This window comes from Henckelia pumila, chromosome 1 (genome assembly GCF_033568475.1).
Source record: "Henckelia pumila isolate YLH828 chromosome 1, ASM3356847v2, whole genome shotgun sequence".
Lineage (NCBI taxonomy): Eukaryota > Viridiplantae > Streptophyta > Magnoliopsida > Lamiales > Gesneriaceae > Henckelia > Henckelia pumila.
Window position 1 is genome coordinate 150094244 of NC_133120.1, and position 6998 is coordinate 150101241.

The 6998-nt window shown below is 36.3% G+C and overlaps 1 non-coding gene across 1 annotated transcript; it reads left to right on the forward strand.

The window, feature by feature from the left end:
- Positions 1 to 272: 272 nt before the first annotated feature.
- Positions 273 to 379, forward strand: LOC140876889 (small nucleolar RNA R71). Its single transcript, XR_012149119.1, has one exon. It is a non-coding gene; the product is annotated as a small nucleolar RNA R71 (small nucleolar RNA).
- The last annotated feature ends 6619 nt before the right edge of the window (positions 380 to 6998 follow it).

Below are 6998 nucleotides of genomic sequence, written 5' to 3' on the forward strand. Positions count from 1 at the left end.
GTCCTACACTCAGTTCCTCGATCCTTTTGTTCATGACTTCAAGTTGAGCAGCCACAGATGTGAATGCTTCAACTTGATGAATTCCAGTTGATTTCCGGGCCCCACTCTTTTCATATTGAGGATGATAGCTACTGGTTGCCATTTCCTTGATTAATTCATAACCATCCTCCGACGACTTTCGCAGTAGATTCCCACCTGCAGCTGCATCTAACATGGTACGATTTGAATGAGAAAGTCCATAGTAAAAAGTTTGTACCACAAGACCGTCTGGTAATTGGTGGTGTGGACATCTCCTCAGTAGATCCTTGTAGCGTTCCCATGCTTCATAAAATGTTTCCTGTTCACCTTGGGAAAAAGTTGTGATGTCTGCTCTCAGCTTCATTGACTTCGATGGTGGGAAGTATTTGGTGAGGAAAGCTTTAGCCAGATCATCCCAAGTTATGATGGAACCTGCAGGTAAATTCGTTAGCCATGCTTTCTCCTTGTCTCGTAGTGAAAAAGGGAATAAACGCAAACGAATTGCGTCATCTGAAACTCCCTGTATCTTGAATGTATCACAAATTTCTAAAAAATTTGTGAGATGCACATAGGGTTCATCAATGACACTTCCACCAAATTGAAGCGTGTTCTGAACCATTTGAAGAATCGCCGGCTTTATCTCAAAGTGATTTGCTGCTACAGTTGGCCGGATAATGCTTGGTCGAGCACCTTCAATATTTGGTAAGGCAAGATCCATCATGGATCTGTAAACTGGTGGTTCTTGTTCGTGTTCTCCTTCCATTTCTTGCTGCTGTTGCCTTCTTCTTCTGTGAAAGGTTCTGTCGATTTATGGATCAAAAGGCAATAGTCCTTCAGGTGAGTGTTGCATGTACTGCAAGAGAATCCTGCAGTCCACAGATGGAAAAGAATGATTAAAATTGTAATAGAGAAAAATCAAATCAAACAAATTAAAATCTATTTAGTCCCCGACAACGGCACCAAAAACTTGATCGAGCAAATACTACACGAAAAATCAACGTAAATATATCTATCAATTAAGCTCGAATAAATCGCAAGTGCACGATTCAAGTTATAATATAATATACTGAGTACGAGTATCGTCCTCAGGGACTAACGAAAATAATTTGTCTTTTCAATTTTTAACTACACAAAGTATCGAAAAAGTGATTTGTGAATTAACTAACATCTAAAATTAAAACTCAATATAAATTAACTTAAATTTCACAACCAAGCCAACAAATCTCAGATTGAAGAATAACAATTCAAAATGATTTTGTTGGAATTTCGGTTCACCTTTTCCCTAATTGAACTGGACGATTGGAACTTAATTTATTTTTATAAATTTAACAGAAGTTCCTATAACATTGACATTCTCTCTCGAGGTGATGCCAAACTAATCAAATCAGTGAAATAATTAAATCTCTCTAATTATTTATCACGACTGATTGTTTTGCGTTCTATGAATTCTACAACTTTCAACCTGGTGGTCTATGGCTATCAACATGTACTAAATACCATATCTCTATGCATATTTTAAGTCCATGTATTATATCATTCGTCCTAATTATAAACCTATCTCTCGACAGCAATTCATAATTTACGAATCTATGTTAAAAGTAGCTAATCATTAACATAGAAAGAAAAACATGATAAAATCAATTATAAACATAAATCAATTCCCAATACGTCCGGTGTTTCAATCACACTACAGTGTTTCGGGATTAGGATCCCCTCGATTCCAACAAAATAATAGTTTAGCTACTAGAATTCATTACAAAAATTCAATCTCCAAGATGTTCAACATAAAAATTAAGAAGAAGAAGAAAAGGAAAAACTCCCAACGGAGAAGAGAAATCTCCAACGTTCAGCCGCCAGTAGTCTCCTGATATCCGTCCCGTCTAACCCTCAAAAACTAAAGAAATAATTGTATTTATAGTTCCCCAGAATCCTCTCCGAAATAAACTCTCGAAATAATAAAAAAATAAAAACTGCGCGACGCGCCCGAGCAGTAGAAATTGGCCGCTCGGGCGCCTCAAAATTCCTTGCGCTACTGTTTTTCTCAACCGTGTATGCGCCCGCGCGGTAGATAGTGACCGCCCGTGCGCCCTTCTTCGTTTCCAGAATTTTGCCTTTCTTCTTGTTCTATCTGCATGGCCTCTACTGTGCATCACCTTCCCACCAAGTATCGGCATTTCTTGGTGATTTCTTGCCATAAAAATAGATAAACCAGAGGAGTGAATACGAACATAATAAAACAATAAAAAGAACAAGAATGGAAAAGAACAGACAATAAGTAAACGAAACGAAAGCAAAACAAACACAAAACAAACAATAAAAACACAAAAAAAACGACTCCTATCAGAGCCATAAAGTCCAAGACATTGAAGTGCTAGTGGATCCTTGGTTAATCGATCTTAACCAAGAAGGGGAGACGTAGACGATTTATTGTCGAACTTTCATAAACATCTCTTATCCCTTTTACTGCTTTATTTATTTTACGCATTTATTTACCGCATTTATTTTTGATTGCTTTAAGTCTTCCGCTTGCGTACTAGCATAATTGCTTTAAATTGCTAAAGTTGCCAATAGAACATAAATCACCCCCCCCCCCCCCCCCCCGCCCCCCAATTAGGTTCTAACAAGTGGTATCAGAGCCACCTTTTTACAAAATATTTTCAAAAAGACTCTATGGCAAATCTAGCTAGCAATTATGCTCAAGTGCAATCAACCAATCGTCCTCCTCTTTTCAACGGCATAAACTATGGATATTGGAAAAATCGAATGTCCCTATATATCCAATCCGTAGACTATGTCCTTTGGAAAGTAACTGTGAAAGGTCCCTACATACCTACGAAAGAGGTTGAGGGAGTCAAAATTCCTAAGGGAATGGACGACTTTTCAAAGGAGGATATGAAATTGATATCTCAAAATGCTAAAGCTATGAATATTTTGCATTGTTCCTTAGATATGAACGAGTACAACCGGATCTCAATGTGCTCCTCCGCAAAAGAGATTTGGGACAAATTGGAGATATGCCACGAAGGAACCAACCAAGTCAAAGAGACAAAGATAGATCTTCTACAACTCAAATACGAGACATTTGAGATTGAATCCAATGAAGATGTAGATACAATGTTCCGAAGGCTCTCTCAAATCATCAATGAGATAGCCCAACTTGGAGAACAATATACAACCAAGCAAGTATGGAGGAGAGCTCTACGCGCCTTACCCCAGGAGTGGGATGTCAAGAGGACTGCCATCATTGAGTCCAACAAAGGCGACACCGCATCGTATGACCTTGATCAACTTCATGGGACCCTTAAAACCAATGAGTTAGAAGTGTCTACAAGGAAAGAGTCAAAGAGGGAGGATGAAAAGACCAAGGCAAAGGGGATTTCCTTATCCACCCAAATCGAAGAAGAAGATGATGATGATATGCACTCTTCGCAAGAAATTCGAAAGATTTATGCGAGGAAACAACTTCAAAAAGAAGACGGACAAGGAAGTAACATGCTACAACTATCAACAACAAGGCCACTATGCAAATGAGTGCCCTCTCAAGAAGAAGGTTGACAAGGGAAAGAAGAAAGCACTAATAGCCACTTGGAGCGATAGCGATGATGACGAGGAGGAAGCTAACATCTGCCTCATGGCTAGGAGTGATGACATCATCTCTGATGACGATGATGAGAGAAATAGGAAAATTTTTCTCCCTAGCTTATGGTATCTAGACAGTGGATGTTCTAGACATATGACGGGGAACAAGGATCTACTCCAATCCGTCAAACCAAAGGAGAAGGGAACTGTCACCTTTGGAGACAACAACAAAGGAGTAATTGAAGGAATCGGCTCAATAGGTATATCTAAATCCTGCTTGATTGATGATGTACTCCTAGTGAAATGACTTAAGCATAACCTACTAAGCATAAGTCAATTGTGCGATAGAGGTTATGAAGTCAAATTTACTCCTCAACATTGCTCTATATCACTCACATCTGACAAATCCATGAATTTCAAAGGACATAGAAGTGAAAATTTTTACAAGGTTTCTTTAAATAATGTGGGGTCTCGGGTTGCTAATCAAATCAAGGGGCAATTAATCACTAACATGATTAATTAACAAAAGATCAAAGATAAATAGAACAACAATTTTTTTTTTCAACAAGGGGTGCGCTCGGTCGGTTAAAAACCGCTGATCGAGCGCCCCTGTTATTCCTCAAAACAGTAGGCTAAATTCGGGCCTGCGCCCGGTCTGCATAATTCAGCAGATCGGTCGCTGTCTGGGCAGAATCACGTCCTGTTCTTTTGTAGCAAAACTTTGATCCTTTCATCTCATTCCAATACATGTTCTATCAAGTCTAATACATAACCATCTATATAGAACAAAATTAAAACATGTCTACAAGCATCAGCTACATCAACTAAGTAGTTTAAATGACATCAAAGGAACTAGTTATGTACAAAACTCAACTAGTGTTCTTTAACTACTACAAGTTTTATCATCTAGCATGCTTGTCAAGATCTCAATTACTTCAGTTCGGCTACAAACCCGAGACACCATGTGCTAACACTCTCTCCCGAGCTATCAATGTCATCTTCGACTAGCTCTTGCCCCACCCATTGCCATGCACACATACAAAACAAGACAACAACCGGATAAACTCCGGTGAGAAAATAATTCTCAGTATAAGAAACATATATAAATAAATTCAATAGCATATCGATTCAAACTAGAAAATCAAAATCTCTTAATTCTATCCTTAGAATTTCTATAGCGCGCTATCTCCATAATTGATTCTTATCACTTCGTTGCCATCAAGATTCGTATCCGATCTTGACATGGATATCCATCTATCGTCGTCTCATCAGACTAGAAAATAAGGTCATATCCGACCTTGGCAAAGAATCAATTCATATCTCATATCAAATCATAATAAAATAAAGATCTACTACGTGTGATGGATAAACAATATCAGTAACAAGTTCTAGATCAAAAACAAAACATAATCAGTATGTGATTTAGCGGACTACTCAAGATTCCTCGATCTTGAGTATCATAGTCCTGAATCTCGATGTCACCTTATACATGTCATTCTCAAGTTTACGATGTTCCATATCTGAACTATCATCACACAAACTCATATTCCAACTTCAGCTCAAATTCATCCTTTACACTTCAAGGTAGGATAACTTCAAATCTTCATCAAATCATTCTAAATTAAAATCTGTATTCTTTAGTTAGAATCTATTCAATATAAATCTAAAATATAGCATATCAAGTTATTTAAAATCATCTACAAACTCACATGAAAATCTGTTCAACTTCGATTACACTCCAAGTCTAGAAACATAGAACCATGATCAAATATTCCTTGGTTCAAAACTTGTGATATCAAAGTCTTAACTCTTCACTATCACTCTGAAAATGAAGCATACATAGACTACACATATCAGCTTGAAGCTCACTTCATTCTCGATAAAGGTAACCTGCCAAAAGTCTAACAGATTTCCAATCCGACGATGTAACGGTACAAAATCGGTAACCGAAACGATATCGAATCAATTCTCACAAACTTAACCATACTATATCAGTATCATATCATCCTAAAACAACATCTCAACAGCTATACATTTCATAATATATGCTGGAAATCATAAGAAGTACATACAACATCAAATCGTCGAACCGTATTTGATACCGAATTCAAAACACAAAGTTTCAATGTCATTTCTGAGTTCTATTCCATAATCATTTCGAAAACTTACTAAATCATAAAAATACTTACATCAAATCGAAGCCTTCGTTGTAAGGATTCCAGAACACTTTTCAGAATTGAAATCGGACGATCGGAACAAAAGTTATGGGGTTTCGAAAATCAAAATTTCAAAGAAAGAAAAAAGGCTTCGGCTTCTGCTCTCAAAATTCTGAAGGAAATATGAATTATACACGTGCACATGCTGATAATCTAATTTAAAATTGGATATGTATTGCATATTTGCAATTTAGCCCCTGCAACTTCAAAAATTACAATTCAGTCCTCGACCCTCTTTTAAATTCAATTTCAATCCTAAATAATTTAAGAATATTAGAATTTAAATCGAAACTCTAAATATTCCCAAATTAAATATACTCGGATTAAAATTAAATAAATTTGGATTAAATCAATTAATCCCGGCCTTTTGCACTTCAACCCTTGAAAATTCGATATTTCAAATCAGTCCCTGATCGGGTTTCACCTTCAAATTAAATCATATGCATTCTCGAACCTTGGAATTTAATCTTAACTTTCATAAATATTCAAATCGAATATTTATTCTTTTAATTTCATAATTCCCGGAATTTAAATCTCAAAATCTGTAAATTCTCAAATTAAATATTTTCGGCTCGGACATTACATCTTTAATTTCCATAACTTCTCAAATAAATATTTTCCCAAAATATAGAATTTAATTCTCAAATCCCATAATTAATAATTTAATATTTTCGGGCCTTACAAATAATTTATCTTTGACAAATATTAAAAGCCTTGTATCCTTGAATGTTGATGACAACATTCTTTGGCATAGACAACTAGGTCATGTTGGTCCTAGTACTATAGAAAAACTTTTTAAACTTGATTTAGTTGTTGGTATGCCAAAACTCAATTTAAAATTAAATTCTATTTGTGTTGCGTGTCAACTTGGCAAACACACAAGGGAATCTTTTAAAAGCAAAAATTTTGTATCTAATTCTATGCCCCTTGAACTTCTTCACCTAGATCTATGTGGTCCCTTGAGGAACGCTAGCCTAGGAGGGAAGCTTTATGCATTTGTCATTGTGGATGATTTCTCACGTTTCACGTGGACATTGTTTTTAGCCCACTAAAATGATGTCTTTGATTATTTTAAAACTTTTGACAAACGCGTTGAGAATGAGAAAAATCTTTCAATAAAGCAGATCCGTAGTGACCACGGAACTAAATTTCAAAATGAGAGTTTTACAAATTTTTGTGAAAAGA